At 38.1% G+C, this 18,405-nt stretch overlaps 1 protein-coding gene across 1 annotated transcript in view; it reads right to left on the bottom strand.

Moving 5' to 3' along the window:
• Window positions 1-18,405, bottom strand: part of GALNTL6 (polypeptide N-acetylgalactosaminyltransferase like 6) — a gene marked incomplete at both ends in the record, with an annotated part of 444,156 nt that overhangs the window by 39,880 nt on the left and 385,871 nt on the right. The gene's annotated exons all lie outside the window — the stretch shown is intronic.

Below are 18,405 nucleotides of genomic sequence, written 5' to 3'. Positions count from 1 at the left end.
GTTACTCATCCAAAAAGGGGCTCTCGATGAGAAACAGAAAATGTGTTAGATCTAGAGAATGGTAGACAGTCATGCACAAACTCCTTTTTTAAAAAAATCCCAACAAAGCAAAACCCAAAAAACAACAGCCCCCTCCAAAGTTCTGTTTGTTGCTAAGTAACAGAGAAAAGGACTCTGGAAACCTGCCAAAGTACTTAATAAGTCTCAGTATTCCATGTGAAATAACTTGCATTTGAAAGTGAGCAAAAGTTTTCAATTCATTTCAGTCTCATAGGTGCTGGCTAGAGAAAGGCAGAAAGGTGAAAGAGGATGGCTGAAGAGAAGCTGTGGGAGTTAAACATCTCCTTTCCTAAGCATTTAAAACTCCTCAAATGTTCCTCACAGTGGTAATGTGACTTGTAGGCAAATAACTTGCTGTGTTTCCCATGTTTCCATTTATTCCATGAATAAATATGTGGAATTTGCTTCAATCAACTCAGTCTTTTTCACAGACAATATAGAAAACAAATGTGATATTTAAAGTTACTGTTAGAGAATAATGACAAAAACATATTGTAAATTTATAAGCAGGAATTTTGTACTGGAAAGTAAGTATTTTCTTTCAGTACCAAGAAGACCATGTTCCTAATGCAGTGAATATATTGACAGCTCTCAGGATTCAAATGCTGCTCACTGATTTCTTGAAATTTTGGTGGGTATCCATGCTGAACAGGAGGGGAAACAACACGCTTAAGAAAGTCCAACCCAACTATGCAATTCCATCAATGCAGATCAACACAGGCCTTATGAGTTTTAGAGCAAGAGGCCAGAAGGAACACAGTCATGCTGATGGCTGGTCAGAGAGAGAGAAAAGACAAAGCCTTGGGAGACCTGGATGGCTCCCAGTCAATGTTCCCTTACCAGAGAGCAGACATGAAACTGGATCTTATGTCCTGTGCCTTGTAACAGTGAAGCCCCAAGGAAAAATTATTCCATCCTGGGGCATTTTGTTTTGAATTACTGCTGGTGGTTTGTTTGGGGCACTGGATGCAGATGGTATCATCCCTGAAGTCCTAACTGGAAAATAAAAACTTCCCCCTTTGCCACTGATTTAGGATTTGGCAGTGAACTTGGGACTGGTAAATATTTCAGGAATCCATGCATAAGTTAGAAGTTTATTGAAGAGGACATCATGTTAATGGAACTTTCTGCCGTATTTTCTCTGTCTTAACACTTTTTTTATACTGCTGTCTTTTATCCAAGGCAGTAGAGATGACAAAATAGCAAGCAAACAGCTGAGTGGTCTCTGCCACCATCAGGCACCCGGTGAATCCCCACGCATGAATGTTAGAAGATGATCCCTTGCTTTGCATTCATGGTAATGAGAAACATGGATAATTTTCCTTTCACTTCTATATGGTAGTTTAAAAAAAAAATAAACTAAAAAAAATATTAAACTACCCATTTTCATGACTCTTACAGACTAATTTCATTTTCCTTTAGAGATTACATTTTTAAAAGCACATAGAAGCTTTGAGAAACAAAGCTTTGCAAAAAAATATCCGAACTGGCAAGGCTGTGTACTGTAACATACACTGAATGCTAATACTTTTTTACTTTTATTGACATTTCGTATTTCAATATTGACTGTATTTCCACATATGAATAAATTCAACAGAGATTTTATTAGAAACCTTCCCCAGGGGATTCTGACTACTACAATACATTTTCAATTCCTACCAAAGTAAATCTAATTACAACCTGTTCTTTTTGACTTCAGGTTCTAAATAATCAAAACATATTGTCCTTTTATAAAGAAGGACTTACATAGAGAATGCTTGTAACTAAATTGCTACTGACAGAAGAAATGTAGTCCCAGAAATCACTGGGAAAATGCAGGATTTCTCTAATTCTCATAGATACAATATCTTTCCGAAGCATTTCCCTCAGTACAGTGAATGACCTATAAAAAAGGCAATTGCTGCAGATAAATCAGATGGAAGATGAACAAAATCAGAGACTTAAAATTGCAAAATAATTGGCAAATATTTACAAATTATATTTCAATCTACAGATTTTTTCTAGTGATAAATACTGAGTAATCAAACCCCTTGTTATTTGGATGTGAATGTTCAGAACATTTATTGCAATTAAAAAAACTACCTGATGACTGGAACAGTAGCAAACTCATAATTTTTGCATTTCCTTGAAAAAAAGGAGAAGAAATTGAATGTAATGTTGCCCCATTAGTTCCTATTCCACAAGATGTTCTGACATTTGTTGTTTTGTAGGAAGAGCAATGAAGAAGAAAAGCAGGGATGGCCTTTTGGTTTTCATTAGAGTGGAATTAGTAATAAGCTGTGTGAAACTGAGCATTTGGCACAGCATGAATTCCACTCCACACCACAAGCAGCTACTGCTGAACAGGCCTTAAATTGTCTCCAAAATATGAAGACAAGAGTCCAGTATTGCAATCATGGCTGATATGAAAAGTCCTTATGTATCAATAGGATCACTTACACAGATAAAAGAACTGCACTGAGCCCAAAGGAGAAGAATTAATCTCTTGTTTAATGGCTTCAGTATAGAAATGTCAAGTACAAAGCTATGTTTGTAGAAGTATTTTTTTCATGAAATGTCCTACTCAGATACTTAAACAATCAGACTTGAACTATTATAGCATAATATTATGTGAGTAATTACAGTGGAAAGCTGTAAAGTGCTTACGATCAAAACATTAAAAGGACAAAGACTCCAAACACATTAGAAAAGCTGGAAGGGCAAGGTTGCTAAACTTAAAAATATTTGTAAAGACCTTCCACGTGAGAACTACTGCACAGACTCATTGACTATACCTGGAAGAACAATACTGGAAGTAAAAGCTAGCTGATTGAAAAATGGCCCAACTGGTCAAAGCTTGCTGTGATGAGACAGAAAAAGAATTTGATTTAGTTAAAGTGTGAAACCCACCCCCTAGACCCCAGAAAACTTGTTTTGCAAAAAAAGATAGACTGAGAAAAAGGCAGACAAATACTTAATGTGAAAAGATAGCTCACAAACAAAAGAGTACATTAAAAGAAGTGAAGCAGTAGCTCAAACTAGCCAGCAAAGATTTTATAACTGCTTGCAATTAGCATGCAGAGGAAGGAAAAGATAATCTCATCTATGAATTTTCAAGGTAAGAGAAAAATGAATGAACTTCAAAGGAATGTGAAGCTACTTACATTAGAAACAAATGTGGTACATTGCAAACAAGCAAACTGCATAGCAGGGTTTAGAATAATTACACTGCAAGAGTGATACATACAGTGGAACTAAAGGATTTGTGAAAAGGGAAGAAGAGCTTTGATAGCCTGCAGAAAGAAAATGAGGGAAATGAAAATGGGAAAGTACTTGTGCTAGACAACATGCACAGTAGGTACACTGATAGGAACCACCTCCCCAAAACAGCTGAAATTTGGCCATTATAATCATATCCAGGGAATGGCACATATTGCACTCTGCACCTCTCTGTTTAATCCAGACTGATTAAAGGCTCTGTGCTGAACTACTGAACAGAGACAGACAAATGCTGGAGAGAGGAGTCCATCTCATGCAGGATACACCAGACAAACTGACCTTCAGTGCCAAACCCACTGGCAAGTTACACAAAAACAAGGCCAATGTCAGCCCGCAACAGGAACCAGGACTCAGTCCTGACTACTGAATTCAGGGAGTCAGGGATGTAATGCAAAAGGAGGAAAGGGGCCATGTTGCTGCTGGCACAGCAGCAGCCCCAGAAATGACTGGTGGTGACCTACTGAATGCAGCTTTGAGCTAGGCTTCTGCATTTTTTATAATGAATTTCAATGTCTTGCTAAGCTAAGAAGTGTCTCTTCACCCTAATGAAAACCACATGAAGGCACCTCAGGAGAGGGAATAAATTCAGTTACCTTGTTTCACCGGTGACTGCTCCAGGTCCTCTCTGCAGTGATTCCTGATACTGCATCAAAACTTCTTAAAGCAAGTAGCAGAAGCTGACACTAATCCTAGATAAAAGTTCTGATAAAACTAAAAATTAAAATTTATGTATGTGTTATATAAGTGACAGACTTGGCCACTCAGAGGAAGTGAATGCAGAAGTAAACCAAACTGAAATTAAGATGAGTTGATCAGATGGCAAGAAAGTGATGTAGGTTAAGAAACTAAATGACAAAAATAAAAACTTAGAGGCTCCTCCAGCTAAAGACAGTTTCTATATGGAGCATAGGAAAAGATATCGATGTAGCTGAAATGAATATTGGTAAGTGTTCCTGAATTCCTCAAGAAGTAAAAAAAGTGGACTCATTTATATATTTAATTCTCTAATCAAATGTAATTAAAATGTATTTTTAAATGTATCAACTCTTTTATAGTTAATATTTCTGTAAGGCATTGTTTTATCTCTTATCCATTCTAACAACATGACTCATTTCAATGTTTATAAAATCATCAACATTCAGAAAGTAAAACTTGTCTCTTAGACATTAGCCTATGGCAGTTACTCTTTCTTTTTTAACTCAAGTGTCCCTTTTTCTGAACAATTTTTACCCTAGATAAATGTATGTCAGCTACTAGTTCAAATGATCATTGTGCTGCAACACGTAGCAGCCAAGTTGTATTATTTAAAATTAACTCCAAAGTCTCTCTATAATCATATTCAATTTTTAAACTAGACTTTTGTTTGGGAAATATTAAGATAAAACCCCATTCTTCAAATGGTGAGCCAGAAAGCTGTGGAGACTCAGCTACAAAGAAACCTCTAGAAGTGCTTGACTTTCAGTTTATAGAAGTTTTCACTGTAATTTCATCACACATGCTTATTTTTCTTACCACATTGCTAAACTTAATTTAAAAAAAATTGTAAAAAAGCAATGAGCCCTTATGTGGGTGATGAGGCCCTTTCAGCCTTTTCTCTCATAGTTAGAAAATTAATGAAGCTGTAAAAGAGGTGAGTTGGGTAGAGATGGAAGACTCTGAAGAAAAGGCTTCCCCTACTTACAATTACCTCTCATAATCCAAGGGAAATCTATCTGAATTATAGCTAGAGGAGATCTACAGCACTCAAACTAAACAGGTGGGTCAGCAAAAAACGAGCATCCTGAAGCAAAAAGTAAATGAAAGCTTCTGCTAATGTCCTGCAGGCAAAGGTGTTCAGAAGGATAAAACCGAGGAGCAAAAAAGCAGCTGGAAATCATACTAAAGAGACAAATCCAATACACAAGCAGACACACACGATTGAGGCCTGTGTGCTGCAAAAGCAAGAAAGCAGAGCTGAGAGCAGCACTTCAGCTGAGCCACATTCATGTCATGAGGAGGGATGGATCTTGGACACGTGGAGTTCAACAGCAGCAAAAAATCCTTCAATCTATTAGTGGGATATAAGAACTGCTGGAGAAAACAAAAACAACCTCTAAACACAATTTGAAACAACTCTGTCAGTTTAGCACCTTTTCATATTGATATGTATTACCTTCATTCATAGTTGCCCCTTGAAAATATAATATTTGAAAATTAAATGTAGAAATAAAGATAGTTTGGAGGCAAAATACTATCAACTGTCCCTAAAATAGAAACTTTAGGCTTCCTGGCTTTTGCCGAGCTTCAGTTTGATTCTATGTTTCTATGAATAACAACAGTTCATTAAATCCCATCACTATTTTCGAGGAAGTTCTCTCAGAACATATGGGGACAGTATCTGAACAGAATTACTATCCAATATTTTCTTCCCCTCTTTAGACAGAGAGATATAAACCAGAGAATTATCTTCCAGGGCTTACTTTTGCTTTATTGATTTACTTAAGCCCAGTATAGCATCATAAGCAAAGTTTAAACTCAAGGAGAAATTTTCAATTTCATTAAAGATAATAAATGATTCCTTTTGAAACATAACCACTGGCCTGAAAATAGGTTCTTATTTCCAAAATAGTCCTTTAAGTCAGACTTTGTCCTCCCAAGGCAGATTTTTAGATGAATTACTACAAATACAATCAGGTAAGAGTCTGAAGAGTCTGAAGCTGTCAAAAGTTACAGGTGATTTTGTCTAAATTATTTGGATTATTATAGCTCTATGCTTTCTAGAACTCTAAAACATTATGTACTTATTGCAGATTAAAGCAGATTTAAGGACATCACAGCCCACCCAAAATAGCTTTGTACATAAGGTGTAGAAGTGACGTCACCACGTGCATATTTGTAGCAGTTGGGAACTTTGAAAAAAGACCAAAAAGGCAGCTGAATTGCAGTCACCATCACAAACTACACACACAAGAGAAGCCTTTGCTTGTTCTGGATCTCCTGCAGTATTTCAGGCTCCAGCTTTGTTTGTGTAACACTGAATGATTCAGGTGGGCAAATGAGAAGTGTTAGTATTGAAGCACTGCCAGGAAATGGCACCTGGAGTTTCAGTGGGTTTTCCTTTTTGTTCCTGCCACTGTTCACACACCAGATCAGACTGAATAGTTAGTGAAGGTTATTTCCAGAACATTTCTGAGTTACAAAGATTTCGAATAAGTGGAAGTATAGTTACAATGACCTTCTCCTGATATTTTAGTGCAGTCTCTAAAAATACTGCTGCCTAGCATCCTGATGAAACTGGCTTTTCTTCAAGGTGTTACGAGCTGCCCCTGGTGACTGACTCAAGCAGACAGAGCTCTCACACTAGGCTAACTAGATGAGACACACAGTTAATGATGTGGCTGTGATCTGCCATGGAGCTGAGGATGTGGATGAACGTTGTTCCTTTGATCAGTTTTTCCACAGTACTGCCAGCAACTGCCCCTACTCTACCCTCATGCACACACATAGCCTCAAACGCAAGCAGGAAGTGGGGAAAAAAGGTAATTTCAATATTTCATTTATGCCTGTCTTTGGGGATTAATGCAGAAGCCTGAAGAGATTCCATGCTGACAGGGAGGGAGACTGGAGCTTGTGTAGCTGTGCCATTGCTACAAAAAGTGGGTCATCCATTTGCCAGTGGTCACAGTTTTCGTGAACATTGTCATTAAGTTTTAAGAAGGCAAAAAAAATTATGCCTGAAGAGGCTAATATCCAGCCAAAGGTATTCTGAGATCCTGGAAATGTTCTCTTAGATGCATCACTGACATTTATTAAAGCTCTATAATTTGCTATGTTACTCTATTATGGAGGGTAATGGGGAAGCAGGCATTAGATTTCTCCCAGTCTGCACCTGAAGCACAAGAATATTTTCTTGTAAAAACTGTGAAGCTGTGAAAGCAGTTTTTCAAATATAGAACTGACAGAAAAAACATTGTAAAGTACTTCTTAATGGAGGATGAAGGAGCAGAAAACTGATGAGGCCGAGCACTTGATTGTCCCATGATAGCATCTGCTTTTAATTTGATGTCGTAAATGAACAGGCTGTAGAAAACCAGAGAAATGAACCGTCCTGGTTTATCAATTGCACTGAAATTAAGCTGTGTATATGAACTCCGCACCTGACTTTAAGGGCAAATGCAGATAATCAGTTTGCCCTGGAGTTCTGCTAATTTGTACAGGCCATAGGGGAAACTGCTGAGCAAACCATACTGATCTCAGAGTCAGGAATGAGAATCCCTACATAGTGCAAGTCCTCACACCAGTACCTCCACCAGTGAGACAGCCAACCTCCTTCACACAAGGAGTTGCACACTAAAATTCTCTACTAGCTGGAAGGTACAGGATACATTTCTGAGAACAGCAAGCAGAAAGGGACCTCTGGGAGTAATTCAAAAGCAGGATAAAGGGAGATGATATGGGATCACGCTGGACTGGGTACACTGCTGGCCTTTAGGTGACTCACCAACAGAGACTGCAGCTGCCTTGCAAGCTTTTTCCCTCCTGCATCCGGAAGCTCAGACAACCCAGATACTCTTATGCCAGCACTGTCCCACTGCCTGCCATGTAATAGCACATGGATCAAGAGGGATCACCCTAACCTATAGATATCTATAATGAAAATACTGCAAGAAAAAATCCAGAACTGAAAATAATAACATATAAGCAATGCAACTGCATTAACTCAAACCCTAAGACTTCTGTCTCAACTTGCTTCCAGGAAAAAATATTCTTTTTAATTTATCTAGACTAATAGTATATGGATAAAATAAGTGCTATGGTTATTTTAGGAAACATCTCAAGATTTGGAGAAATTGATTTGGGCAATCAATAATGCCCAAATCATTTACAAAAATGTGCTAGAGATAGTTCTATCACTTCATAATTAAATTAGAAAGCACAAAATAAGGTGTATCAAATCCTGAACTGGCAAGAAGGCACACCAAACAGTAATAAGAACTCTTGCAAGTGGTGAGAAGACCACAGGATCTTCTGAGTTGGAAGGGACCCACAAGTAAATGGCCTGTACAGGGATCAAACCCACAACCTTAGTATTATTAGCAATGTGCTCTAACCAACCGAGCTAATCTAACCTAGACAGGCTTTATTGTTAAGAGGTTACAAAAAAACCCCACCCCCAAACCCACCAAAAACCAACACAAAAAACCACAACAGAAAAAGCAAATCCTTAATTACACACAATCAGAACAATCTTTGTCAGAAATGGCAGCTACTGACCCCAGTGAAGCTGTAATTTCACTTGACCTTCTCCATCATTCACCACATCAAATACCACAAAAAAATGGGGTCTATATTGATGCCTTGAGAGGCCACCTAAAAACAGAGACTAGACAGGAGTAAGAGAATAAAGGTAGATATTTATTTGAAAGGTCTTCAAAGGTACGCCCTGGGGAGCCAGAGGCTATCGCCAAGATGGACCCCAAGATGGATGACAGGTCACGAGTTCTTCACACCTTTATAGGTTTGGTTCATTTGCATATCAGGGTTAATTCTCCAATTAAAGCTTCAGTTTAATGATGTAAGTTCCCCTCCATTTTCCCCCCTTAGAGGCTCTTTGGTTTATACTTTTTTGGGCCTAGGACAGTCTGGGTGTTCTTGAAGAGCAGACCCAGAAAGGCTTTATTACATCTACCTAGCATGAGAGAGCAGAAATTAACAGGCTACAAGAAACTCCAGAGTTAGACACTAAGCAGTACAGAATTTGAAAAATATAAAAGTTAAAACCTAAGGTGCCAATATCATCTAGACAGTTACTGACAGACAGTCTCATTAAGTAGATGGTATTTATAGGAGGAATTGGTAACGCTGTTACCATTTTACAGACTAGGCAAAGAGGGCTTCTGATTCAACGGGTTTCTTAGCTCCTCTGAGAAAGACTTCAAATGCAGATTCAAAGATGACTCAGTGTCCACTTAAGGCCTTAAGTCCTCACTTTTCCCCAGCTTCTCAGCCTCACAGGTGGAGGCTGTCCTTGGGGTTGCGAATTGAATCCCAGCGAGAGGCTGAGGTGCTGCTGTTAGTCCCGACTTGGTGTCAGCACACGGATGGCCTTCAGGCTGCAGATCACCTGTTTCCCCCAAGGAGTCAAACTGCTCCATCCATCCAAAAACTCCTCACCATGGGACATTACTTTAGCCCTGCACATACTTACATCACCTCTGTTTATGCTGTAGTAATCTACCCTTAGTCTTTGAGACTATCATCTGTTATTTGGTGGCCAGGGTCAGCATAGATTATGCTGATTGAATAAAATCTGTACACCTCCAAAGGATAGAAGTCTTCTGATGACATGTGTCTACAGTGTTACCATGACCTTCTTGCTTTTTGATCTCTTGATCTGAGCCCTCTGAATACTTGGCTTCGACCCTGTCCTATAGCTCATTCCCCGACTCCCCACCTAGGAAACTTTGCCAGGTTCCCTGAAAAACTGTAAAGGGATCCTTCTCTCTGCAGCTGGTATGAACTGGGGAGCATCGATCTCACCAGCAGGTTTCACTCCTGCCACTTATTTTTGTAAATAAAAATAATTCCTCACTACCAGCTAAACAGAATTGAGAACTATGATGCCATAAAGACCAAGATAATAAAGCTGACTATTTTGCTAGAGAATACATTTTCGAACCACTCATCTCCAGTTAGAAGAAAAGAGAGCCCATAGAAAGTGTAGATAAGAAAAGTAATTAGGTCAGTCTGATATTTGTTGTCCTACGTTTGTGAAAATATTTTCCTAAAAACTTCCGTTATACAACAACACAACCTAACTTAATACACACAGTAAATGTTGGCTGTCATTACCAGCAATAACACCAAAGAGTTATGGTTGTAAAGCAGCTGCTGTGCATGAGCATTCAGCCATGTTCTGCTGGCAAGAAAAAAAACTAATGAAAGATTTAAAGGAAGAATATTATACATGAACCTTCTTAAACACGCAATAAATTGCAAAACACAAATAAGTACATTATGAAACACAGAACTGCAAGTCAAAGATTGAAATTATTAGCATTAACAGAATTGCTTTTAAAGCTTTCATTCTGAACCTATACACAGGATGCTATTCTTCTGGATGCTATTGCTTATAAATGAAGAGAAAATGAAACAGAACATTACAGATATTTTTTCCTCGTAACTATATTTTAAAATATACCATGCTTCCACTGTAATTACACAGGATGCTATTCCATTAACAATTAATATTAGGAGTGAGTGGGAAAGCAAACAAGCCAAAGGGAAAAAATTTGCTTTCATGTATTGCTAAAAGAACTCCATTCATAACTTACTTTGTTTTCTAGTGATGAGGCTTAATCTCTCCACAGAAGCAGAAAAGTGATATGGTCACAACTAAACTGTGTTTTGGGCTTAGGTGAAGTGGATTCCTGACAACATCTTTCAATCACTTGCAGGTGCAACTATTCCTGGAAGCCCAAATCTGCTCTACCTGGAAGGTACAACTTGACAAAGAATAATAGCAAAAAAGAAAGACTAGGTACATTTTCTCAGAAAAAGAATGAGCTTCACAGAGGTCAGCATTTTGTCTTCATTGCTTCTCTTTCCAGAGCAGGGATAAGAGTTTCAAGCAAATCTGACACAGCATGCTCTGCATTAGCAGTTTTCTTTCTCCATACATCACCCTGTCGGTAGCAATACCTTTTAGATACCTTCCCATTAATCTAGGAGTGGTTTATACACCTGTGTATTCCAAGGAGAAAACTCAGCATACTCCAAATCCCCATGCAGAAGCAACACACAAAGCAACCTTCCTCTCCCGGCATCACAGGGGAGGGATCCACCTAGAGATTTGATTTCACTTCCTGAGGGATTTAAGTCAGAGAGCAATGGATGCAAGAGATGCACCACCTGCTTGGGGTTTTTAAAGTTTGTAAAGACACACCCTGTCTGCTGTAGGGCACAGATTCTCATTACAGACAGGTGCCATCTGAAGTGATGACTAAGAAGAAAATTAAGAGACAGTGAAAAAAGTCTTCCTATTTTTGTTTCAGCAAATTGAACAACTCTGAAAGCACACGGAAGAAGCACAAGATCCATGTATGCATTCCTGGTAGTTCTTCAAGATCATCACATTATTTGCTGTGCACTAATAATAAAGATGGGTGCCAGGCAAACTCCAAATGAATAATGTCATTCTCCACAAACTCCCGTTGCCATGAGCAATGGCGTCCACATGATGAACACTGCACAACCGAGCCAATATTCCTTCACCTCTCTGTGGAATAATGAAGTTCACTCCACTGTCAAGATCCATTCAGAGCCTCTGTGTATGTATTTCATCATCAAGACAAAAGCCAACAGCCAAATATGCAGCAAGAAATATGTATCATATTCTTGACAAATAATGTATGTAATAAAAAGCTCCAGTTTCAGAGAAAGGAATATAATCAAGAACTTCTTTTCCTTGCATGAAAAATTTTCAGTTCAGTTTTCCAGCTACAGCTCTATCGATGAAGCACAGCTAATTTGTACTCCAGGTGGACACTAATGTAAGATCTTTTAAATCTATTTTCTAACAAGAATTGAGCATACCATCTATTTTAGTAACTAGTAAAACATAGAAATAATCCATTTTCAGGAAGTGCATGGCTTGTCTGCTGTAAATAATCCTTTGAAATACCAATTCTTGCAAAAAAAGATGTTTGTTTAGAAACTGATACATGAGGAGGGCTTTCCTCAGTCACTAAAGCACTCTAGCTGGGCCTCTATACTGACCTATAATACTGAATAAAATGTTTTCAGGGCTACTATGGAGGAAGCTACATTTAAAAAAATCCTTTGAAATATGATTTCACACGTGTCCCAAATGTTAACTTTGAATATATTGTTTGCATTTTTCTTTGAATTGCTTTACAGTATTATAAATCTTAAAATAAAACTTTTCCAAGTTAAACATTTCCAGTTATTGGAAGCCTTGCAAACTTTATCACAAAAGGTTTAATTATTATGCTATGTTTCCCTCTTAGGAAAAAACCACATAAATGAAGTACATAAGTAAATTAACAACACTCCTCCCTCCATCTCAGTTACTAAATTAAGTCCCTTGACTGAGCTGGAGAGTTCAAGAAATCACTAAGCACTTTTCTTTGTCTGTGGAAAAGATATTTTCATAGCAAAATACTAATTGTACACAAGTAAACCACCACTGCCACTGAAGTTTTATACAGTCCTCTGTAAGATATTAAGGGCTGATGAACTTCAGCCAAAGTTTTCTCCTTGACCATGTCACAGTCTGCCTTTGCCTGATGCGAACTTCTGTAAATAAGCAAAGCGGGGGACAATGCTACAACTGTGAAAACCTGCCGGAGTCTCCGTGGGAACAACTCAACACTATCCTCTTTAATGACTTTTCTATATCAGAAAGATACAATGTCCTCTCAGTCCTCTCTGAAGTTCATCTGGAGCCTCCAAACAACTATTCCATGGTTCCCAGATAATGGTGGTCAAATCCGGACACAGCAATGCATCTGTGGCCGATACACAGGCTGGAATATCTACCTGCAACTTCTATGCATGTTAACACAGCACACAATGAAAATGGAACTTTATTTAACAATATAACACTTTCATCCTTTCCTGTCACAGTGCTAACACTAGCTATTTGCATTTATACTTTAAATTTCTCCTCAGCCATGGCACTCTTTCCTTTTCAGTGCTGAATCATCAAGGTTGGAAGAGCCCTTCAAGATCTAGTTTAATCATCAACCTAATGCCACCGTAACCACCCCTGAATTAGGTGGTTTAAACACAGATTAAGTATTCTATAGCATCTACCATCATCCTTTTCTTGTCTGTTCTTCCCTCATCCAGAGTGAGTCGATAAACTTGTCTCTTGCCTGTCCCAAAACTTCATAGCAAGCATATATAACACCTTGCATACCACACAAATCCTCCTCCTCATGCTAGATCGGATTTACCAATCACTGGGTAATCCCTGCATCTGCTGTACCTGGTAGAGTGCTCCTGAGAGCATTCTGAATTTTAGGCTGCCTCTGAGACCCAGAAGAATATGCCCACCTTTTCCACTCACACTGTACCCAGCAGTGTCAATGGCGCCTGCAATGTCGCCCCAGATCTGCAGGCTTCTGGGTGCTTGAAATCAGAGTCACACAATCACTCCAGTTCTGGAAGAATCTGGGGAAGCCACAGACAGCACAAATTCACCTCAAACAAGTTTTTCCTGGCTCATCTCCCCTGCTTGTTGTTGTTATTACCAGAGTGTGTTAGCCCTACCTTCAGGGCAGGAAAGTGTGTCTGCAAGGTGCACTCAGACTGATGACACTCAGTATTTCATTTGGAGAACACCAGCTGGAGTGTCCCTGGAGCCAACTCTGATATCACTCCTGCAGGTAACAAACATGGATGGATGGCTAATTTGGCTGTAAGCCTGTCCTCCAGGATTTTTTACTCAGGAATCAAGCTTACTTCTGACAATGATAAAACATAAGAACTCTAACAAAACGTTTGACTTTTTGCCAGCGTTTCTGATTCTTCTCATTTATTTGCAATAACACTGACATTTACATTCAGAAATCTCAAATTCAAAACACTTTCCTTGTTGAAATCAGCTTATTTCTTAGGTTTATAAAATGTTTGCATGCACTTTTCTCTGAGCATCTTTGCCACACAAAATTATTTCATTAATAATATTTTGAAATTTACCTTCATGGATCAGAAGTTCCATATTTGAGCTGTATTTGTTGTGACCAGTCAACCAAGTTACCTGGTATTCTAGTTGACATTAAATATTGGTGAAATTTATTTTCGTGTTATTTCTTTCAGTTTATATACATGACAACTATTTGTCCAAAAATATTTTAGGAAATTCTTGACTTTTCTTCTAATTATTTCTGCCAGAGATAACTAACTGGTTAATTAAAATTAATTAAGTTATAAAGAAAGCTAACAGCTGGAGAAAATGGGGGAAGAAGGCCTAAGATATGGTAGCAAGATTTGGCCTCAACAGTGTCCTCTGTGGGTAATTCTGTGTGAAGGCTTTCTGGTAAGTCACTTGTTCTGTGCTTCATCTATTAAATTCAATATTAATATCTTTCTACTTCAGTAGGATGCTTTTATAACACTCAAACTTGTGATGCAAATAAAGGCTTTTAAGAAAGACCCTCTTTAAAAACTCCTTGTGAAAGGTCAAAGAAAGAAGTAATTTCTTTTAATTAAGTGCACATGAAATTAACAAAATAATTTTCTCACTTCATTTCTTAACATTTTGATTCAATCCCAAGAAGTGTGTAGATTGATTTTTCAGAGACTTTCAAGGGTTCATTTTAGCCAGCAGCCATCTCACACAAACATCTGTCTTCCAAAGGAAAATCCAAAGTGGGTTCACTTGGCGCTGACCAAGGACCAGCAGGAAAGCCTATTTCTTCCACATACCTCAGCCATGGCAAAGACAGAGCTTATGTATTCTGCACACCTCATAGTAACTTTTGCCACGGGTTAGAGAGTCCCAATCATTGTCAAGAAAGACAGTGCTCTTCAAACTAAACCAGCCTATTTTTATTGAAAGGAAACCAGGTGGGAATAATCTGAGTTACCATGAAAAAAAATTAAAGCACCCGGACACCTAATCAAAAGCTTACCAAGCTCCCAATCCTGAAGCATCATTCCTTTTTTGGAAAAACTCAGCTCCAGCAATAAAAGTAGTAGATCAAACCCTAGCCAAATAGTCTCATTATTATCTCAGTCCCTTCCGGGACTATGCTTGCTAACCTATGACAGAACCACATTAATTTCAAAAAATGGTAAGGCATGGAAAAGAACAACCAAAGTATTTAACACATGGAAAAAGGGACTGTCCTTCCATTTCTCTTAAAAATGAGGTAGATGTAGGATAGGTCATATATCAGCATTAGTTTGTGTCTGTCTGTTTTTACATGTCTTAAAAGGTTTAACTTTTGCCCTGTTTCATACCATAGGAGTTTTGGTATTAATTTGACTGAGACTAGGATATCTTTTCCAGAGTTTTCCAGCTCTGGCTTGCAGGTTCCTGTGAACTACAGTTGGTATTTTAAACTGCTATTCAAGTACTCACAAAACAATGAATATATAACTGGGACATTTCTTTTTTCCTGTTTTTACCCATTTTTTAGCTAATTATGCTCCAGAGACACTCTCTGGCAAAGCACCAGCAATGCTGATTAACTCAGAAATAAGGAATATCAATGTGCAGAAGGGAAAGCTCTCATGAAAATCCCCAAGATTCTGTTCCAGCTAACAAATCTGACAGCACGTCAGTGACCAGCCCTGCCTCTGGCACTGAGACGAGCCTCTACTGCTCCAGCTATTGTTTTCTGTGTCCCAACAAGAGACTCTCCAAAGCACTGCACTCTTCAGACTGAATTACTTAACTTTGAAAAATGGATTGAGGACACCTAAGTTTACTTTTCCCATTACTATTATATGTCTGGTAGGATGTGTATAGTGTTAACATCACTCTTACAGAGACAAAACCCAGAGAGAGACGAAAAGGCTCAGAAAGGCAGAATTGTCCAACATAAATATTAACAGACACTGACTTATGGCTAACACCAAGCTTATTTACACAAACAGCAAATATACAAGACACCAGAAATTTCAAGGTGCATTTTGAATATCAAAATGCTAGTCATCCCTGTCACACTTTCAACTTGTTAAATTTGCTTACTAAAATCTTGCTGACCAGTAGCATATGCTCATCTATGGGCTACAGAAATTTTAGAATAATCAGCTGCTATAGTTCCTCCCTTAAAAATGTAGGTTTATTTCATGCTGTTACACATGCAAATCACAACATGAAAATTAAATCCCTAAAAGAAAATTAGTGCATTTACGTCAGCTTATTATTAAAACAGGATCTCTGTTAAGGTAATGTGATGACACCAAGGAGTTCAAAATATCTTTTAACTAAGATTCACATGGACTGCCTCTCCCCTAGATGAAGTGCATTTTAAATGTAGATGTATTAAGCGCTAGTTATATTGGGACAGAGCAAATAACTCACAACACTCCTCTTCCCAACATACAGGACCTATCCAAAATACTTCTGATCTCTACCTCCAGCTTTACAGTAACTCTTCCTACTGCTATGCTACTACTGTCAATGATGTTGCAAGTAAGAGAGGAAACCAAAAAGCTGTGCTAATTTCAGGCTTCATTAGAAATGGAAGTGAAAAAAAAAAGACAATGCTTATTGAACAAAAATGGATTTAAGTATTGGAAAAACAACATCAAAGTTCTCAGGGAATCTTTTGAGTACATCTCATCTTGCTGCTCTTCTATACAGCTTGTGTCCATTACCTCATCAGACCCATGACTGGATCAATTGAACACTTGCAAGAATAGCTGCCCCAAGTCTCTGAGATATGCAAGGTCAGATTGTTCAGGGATGGAAGAAACAAGCAACAGATAAGCTTTGGAAAGGGCAAACACAACTTTAGTAAAGATCTTTCCAACAGATATAGCTCAGCAGCTGAGGATTGCATGCTGTATGATGCTGCATACAAATCTGGTCTGCATTTTTCAAAATGGAGATGTGAAAATAAACTTAGAGCTGTGTCAGAACAACCAGAGGAAGATAGAGCTTGTATTTTACGAAGAGGCTGCAGAAGGCCAATGAAGTGAAGACTGAAACAGAATGTCAGTTCTCTTTAGCAATAGACCAGGAATTATCTGACATGTCAAGTATTTTTAAACACCCTCACTGCTTAGGTATGTTCAATTAAATTCCAGAAAGCCCAGCATTTTCAGAGATCTGAGACATCGTCTCTGTTGCTGTCAAGCTGCAGGAAGCCCTCTAGTCCTGCTGGTTTTCCCTCTTTATGGGTCAAACTCCACATCCTTCTGCTTCAATTCTGCTCTCGGGGTATTTCTGATTTTCTATTATGTCCAGAATGTCACAACAGGCAGAAAATCACAAATTGATTTAAGTTTCATAATTAACTTTTCTATTTTAGTCAAATGAAAGCATTCAAAAATCAGCAATCTTGAGAACTACAGAGGTTGTCTCACTAGGTAATTAAGGTTTCTGCTGGTGCCTATTGTTTACAGATATAAAGCAAAGTACCTTTCAATTTTCTTTCAGTTATCTTCCACATTTTGGGAAAATTTCTGTTCCAGCTGGGTAATAGCTACTTTTCATTCAGGGCATGCTCCTATTTTGTGTTACTATTGTAACTATTTGAAGAAATTGCCCAGAGAAAGAAAAGTTCAAAAGAAACCCACATCATTTAGCATCTGAATTCTAGCACGGCTTAACACAAACTTCTACAGAAAAAGATATTTAATTCTAAGTGGCTCATATGACTTTTTTGTAGATGAACCTGATGTGGTATTTGGATCTAAACCTATCTCTGTAAAACGAAAGGTGTGTGTGAGAGTTACTATTATTCAGCCCAAGCAGCAGATTTCTAGTTTCACCATGCACAGTACTGTATTTATTCTTTCTATGACTTCTAGGCAGATTGTATACTTAATGTGCCTCACAATAGCTAGGATTTCACTAGTGTATTTTCAGTAGGAAGCTTTCTGAAGCCAGAAACTTAAATTAAACTAATGAAATGGAAATTAAGTAGAAATGCTAGTTGAAAGATTTTAAGGTGGTAGTAGACAGGACATAACATCAGCTTTCACAGGTGAATGTCCCATCCTAAAGAATAAGAAAGCAAAATCTTTGGAGAAAACTAAGGTATGAAAGAACCCCTTGTGCTCTTATTTTGTGTCTATTTAATGTTCTCACATTCTCTCTCTGGAAATGAGGATGAAGTTGTAGTGTCTCAAAGACAAGAGAAGCATGACAGAATCCATCTGAGGGCGTAAAGAGATGATATCCTGACTTGTAAAGAAAAGGAGTAGGGTCAGCTGGGATTTGGAAATATTTTGTAACCATGGCCAAAGGCTACAGGCAAAATAAATTCCAGGATTGCATTTGTCCTTTTCACAGCTGTTATCACACTGGAGAGTCATTGTTATCTATGATCATCAGCTTCTACAAATAGCTTTTCTCTTCATTTATAGCTACAAATGGATGACACTATTCTAAAAGAAATTCTC

The sequence above is a fragment of the Coloeus monedula genome, assembly GCF_965178545.1.
Source record: "Coloeus monedula genome assembly, chromosome: 5".
Classification (NCBI taxonomy): domain Eukaryota; kingdom Metazoa; phylum Chordata; class Aves; order Passeriformes; family Corvidae; genus Coloeus; species Coloeus monedula.
This window is presented reverse-complemented; position numbering and strand designations above follow the sequence as displayed.